The sequence below is a fragment of the Montipora capricornis genome, chromosome 3 (genome assembly GCF_036669925.1).
Source record: "Montipora capricornis isolate CH-2021 chromosome 3, ASM3666992v2, whole genome shotgun sequence".
NCBI lineage: Eukaryota > Metazoa > Cnidaria > Anthozoa > Scleractinia > Acroporidae > Montipora > Montipora capricornis.
In genome coordinates, this window is record NC_090885.1 from 69,941,141 (window position 1) to 69,946,140 (window position 5,000).

At 40.6% G+C, this 5,000-nt stretch overlaps 1 long non-coding RNA gene across 1 annotated transcript in view; it reads left to right on the forward strand.

Annotated features, from left to right (window-relative positions):
- Positions 1-5,000, forward strand: part of LOC138043851 (uncharacterized) — a 17,085-nt gene that overhangs the window by 11,974 nt on the left and 111 nt on the right. The window contains exon 3 of the long non-coding RNA XR_011131348.1: positions 4,814-5,000. This exon is cut by the window's right edge and continues 111 nt beyond it. This is a non-coding gene — a long non-coding RNA (uncharacterized lncRNA). The remainder of the gene's footprint in view (positions 1-4,813) is intronic.

The window sequence follows — 5,000 nt, forward strand, 5'->3', positions numbered from 1 at the left end:
GTTCTCAATTATGAGCCTGTTTCCAAGTGTCCTGGTTCAAGTCCTTCGACCGGGGCTAAGTTGCCTCACATAGAGCCTGATCTCAATCGATCCAGCGAAAATAATTAAATCCTTTATTATACCCTTAGGAGCTTGGTCTCAAGTGTCCTGGCTCGATTAGGAAGTCTATCTACCCAGGGTACATTCCTAAGAACCTTATCCCGTGTCCGGGCTCACGAAGAGCCTGGGGCCCGTTTCTCGAAAGTCCCGAAACTTTACGGGCCGTTTTCGTGTGTCACAATTCCATTTGTATCTCAAGAACGGAGAGAATTTAAGTCGTCAAACTTCACAGACGTTTTTCTTTTGGTTACCTTAAAAACATGTTAAAAGATCGCCTTTCCAAAACAAGCGGTTGACAGTTTCACAAATGACTTTTTGGGCCCGAAGAGTTTTTGGGACTTTCGGGAAACGGGTCCCTGGTCCCAAGTGTCCTGGCTCGATTAGGAAGTCTATCTACGGCGGGTACGTTCCTAAGAACCTGGTCCAAAGTGTCCGAACTCACGAAGAGCCTGGTCCCAAGTGTCCTGGCTCGATTAGAAAGTCTATAGACCGAAGGCGCGTAGGTCAACAAAGAACCTGTTCCCAAGCGACCACGCTTAAAATCAAGGACATATTCACCGCCTCGTTGATGCCTATCGTTGTCTTGTTGATAGATTCCTCAGAGCCTGGTCCAGAGCGATCCAGTAGGAAATTATAAAATATATTATTTTACTGCCCCAACATGCCTAAAAGATAAAACCTGATAGGATCCTAAGAACCTGGTCCCCAAGTGTCCTGGCTCGATTAGGGACTCTATCTACCCAAACAACACGATCTCTTCCTGAAATGAAGGATTATCCTTCATTGTCACTTGGCCTTAAATGAAGTATTATCCTCCATTTTGATCACTCTGTCCCAGGACTTGTGGTAGCAAATAAAAAGGAAAAAGAGGCTAAGCAGCCCCTGGACAGGATTTGAACCCAGAGGACCCACTTTAAAGGAACTGTTTTTATCCACTTAACCACTTAAGATCAACTGACCAGAAAATGTGCCGATTATTTATCAAAACTAATTAGTATATATATAAAATCATTGCTGAATAATGGTTAAGTCTAAAGCTTGATTTTAAAATGGATAGCTTTCTCTTGAAGTTTGGTAACCGACATTTTTCACTGTGTAAGCTTGCTTCTTAGCGGGTGTTAATACACGTTTACAGCGGCACTTTTGGAAGAAAAAATTATTGACATTAATTAAAAATGACATCCTCGCAGTTAGTGATGTGGTAGTCTAGTGGTTAAGTGAAGTGGTTATTAATTACACGTTCCCAGGTTCGAGTCCTGCGAGTCCAGACATTAGGTTTCTGCTTTTAAAAGAAATATGTTCATTTCCCATGATCCCTATCAAGCTTTCAGTGTCCAAAATGAACGATAATACTTCATTTGGAAGAAAGTGACAATGAAGAATAATACTTCAATTGAGGGAGAGACTTGGTTGACCGAGAGTACGTTCCTAAGAACCTGGTCCCAAGTGTCTGGGCTCACGAAGAGCCTGGTGCCAAGTGTCCTGGCTCGATTAGTGTATTATTCTGCCTCAGTTAATTGTTGATTAGGTATGGGAGCGCAACTCCGACCGAACCAAGCAGGATCTGGTACGAAGTAGCGTTTGAGGCAGAATGCTGTGGCACAAATCAACCCGACTAATGGGGAGGGAGGGTGGGAACTCCGTTTCTTTGACTTTCTTGCACTGATTCAAGAAAGGGGTGCTGGTTTGAGCTTTATATCATTGCTCAACCAATAATATTCTCAGCTGTACCCAAGGGACAAGCATTCACGCCAGAATGAGTGATAATTAATGTTTTGGCAGAATATACCATATTCAAATGACTTTGCATAGGGACTCGATCTACCGAAGGTACGTTCCTAAGAACCTGGTCTCAAGTGTCCGGGCTCACCAAGAGCCTGGTCCCAAGTGTCCTGGCCGAGGCAACATCGAAAAAAGCATCACGTCTTCACAACTGCTTAAGTTGTTCCATGAACTGCTATGATCAGGCTTTCGCATAGGGAATCGTAACATATCCACAATTTCAGTAAAAAAAATGTACATATCTTTTATCGTATCCGCTGTTTTTTTTTTTCCGGGTTTTTTGAGACTTTGTAGTATGTACTAAAATTTCTCAGACTCCAGAAGGGATGGAAGTCCATGATTTGCAGTTCTCCGATTCGGAACCAACATCGCAATTGGCAATTGTTTCCAAAACGACCATAACCAACCTTAGACTTTTCACAACGTTTCCTACATAGCCTCTCTTCGGTCAGCTGTTTACAGGAACCGGAAGCATCGGCGCTTCTAATAAGAGATTTACGTTCTTCTTTGTGATTGGCCAAGCCACTTCAGGGAGCAGATAAACCGTACTTTTCAGTTCAGCAACTGTCATAAGAAGTTCTTTTGTTCTTTTTGATGTATCCATCGAAATAACCGTAGGGCAGTTTCGGTCTAGGGAAAGTGGTTACACACAAAAAGGTCCTTGCCCGTGGGCAAACGTGATTTACCCATAGGTAAAAGGGCTAGTGTAACCACAACTTATAACTCATCCTTCTGGGTAGTTAGTTATCTCTGCAGAAATCATTGTAGACCAACATCGCGTGAAAGGTGACCCTGAAAGTTGCGTTAAAATTAACACAAACGTTTCGTTCTTTTTTAACGAATGCAGTTCAGCGCTGTTGGAACTGAATGTAAAGAAACAGGATAACTTGTCTCTTTTAAAATTTTCATGCTTGGGGTATTATGTTTAGTAAGAATGTTGTGTAATGTATGCCGACTGAGGTTTTTCTGCTTAATCAAAGATTACCGGTAGCTTTAAAATTCAATCGATTATTGCAAACTTAGAGTCAAAGTTTCGAGGATTGTATTTCGTTTGCTGGCATAATAACAGTCTTTTTCTTCATATTTCAATTTTTCTTTGTTAACAACGAAAAATGTAGTGGCAATTCTCATTGCAAGAAATCAGTATCACTTAGAAATAAGTTATCAGTTTCAACGAAGCCTGAAAGATGTTGAAGCCAATATCGATCTCATGATCACGTATTGCAATGCACATTGTTCTTCCAATTAAGGACGTTCGCGCTAATTGTTTGTGCGCAACGTTAGTGCGCAGGTAACGCGACTGTAATATGTCACGCATTACTTCGAGCATTAGTGAAGTTGAGGTTTTAAAACCTTTGCAGAAACCGTGGACGATAAGTCTTGCACAGCGTTGGATAAGAGAAGATCGTGATCAGTCAAAATTGGTTCAAAACATTTAGGAAAGTCAAGTAGACTACTGCACGACTGATGTTCGCGTTGTTTTTATCAGTCGTGCACTAGTCTACTTGACTTTCATAAATATTGTTCAAGCATTAGTTAAAATAACATGGCGACAAAAACGCCGGGCAAAAAATTCCAGGCCGGCAAAAGAATGGCACATTTATTTCCGAATCATCATGAAACGTTAAAGAGAAGTGAGCTGGAGGATGGAAAAGCTCTTTAAAAGGTAGCTGCTGATCGAGTAGTGGCTGAAAGTTTGGAAAACTCGAGGACCAACCGTTGCGTAAATTTAATGGGGCTGTTTCTTTTTTTTTATGTTTTTATTACCCTACAAACTTAAGTTCAAAATGAATGTATGTTTTTGAAGTTCTTATCCTTTACTTTCGTGCAAATAGAGCAGTATTTTCGTCCTCGTCGGCTTGAATAGTGCGGACCTTCGTGGAAAAAACCAGCGATTAAATTTCACAAAAACCACACTCCAGAAGACGAGCATGACGGCAATGGGGAAATATTAGACAAAACACTAACCAAATGAAGATGAAGACTGCTTAAAACTTCGTTGCTATGCTCGAGAAAGCTTTGTTTTGGGGTAAAAACCTCCCTTCAACGATCGATCCTCTCTTGGGTTCCAGTCCTTCCCCGACAGGTCACGCAAAAACGTGACAAACGAAGTTTTCCAAGAGCTTCGTAAAATCACATCGATTTTACTCCCTTCGATCATCGGTGACCCCTATTTTTTTAATCATGAATCACTTCCTCTACTTACTATCTACAAAATATGATAAAATGAAAAAAATCTCACCGTAAGAAGTTATCTTTTTTTTAAATTTTCTTTCCTCGTGCCATCGAATTCCGGTAGTGGTTGCAACGGATAGAGGTTACGAAAACGCTCGTCCAGGATGAACTCTACTGTTTACGACATCCCTAGCGACATGAAATTATCTTAAAATCCCACTCCTAAAAACCTATGCATGGAAACCTTCACTCTAGCAGTTTATTTTTAGGATTTTCGATGGATGAGCAGATGAGGCTACCTTTCGTTATTATGACAGATTTATCGAAATTAAGGCATTTTTCCACTGCCATTTTCTCCGAAACGAAGTCGGTGACCCCCAATTTTTTTTATATTTTTGGAGTAAGTACTTTATGACCAAACTCTATGGGAGAAATGAAGAAAATCTCACCGTAGGAAGATTTTGGCGCGAACGTCCTTAAGTTCTACTGGTACATAAATCGTGATCTTTTTTTTAAAGTCCTTTTCTAGGTGACAAACGTTCCATAGGAAAGGTTTCTTAACTGTCTGTGGCGTCCCAAGCACATCCTTGAGGTGTAAAAACCCTTTCCCAACTTTGAATTCCCAAGAACACTACCATACGCTACATTTGATACAAAAGTTAGAGAATTTCAATATAAAATCCTCAATAACATAGGAAGAAGATTGTCTCTTGATCAATCACATTATATTCATAGGGAAATATTACCTTTATTCAAGGAAATGTAATGGAAGTCTTCCTTCGCTTGGAAGTTTATTGCCAGGACAAGGCGTGTTCATAGCAATGAGCTACATATCGCGAGGGAGAAGGGGAAGGTAACTTTACATTTAAGGAAATGGGAAAAGCTAATGAAGGGTTTGACGAAGTAGTTGTTGATTGCTCTTTGTAATCTCAACCGGCTATTTC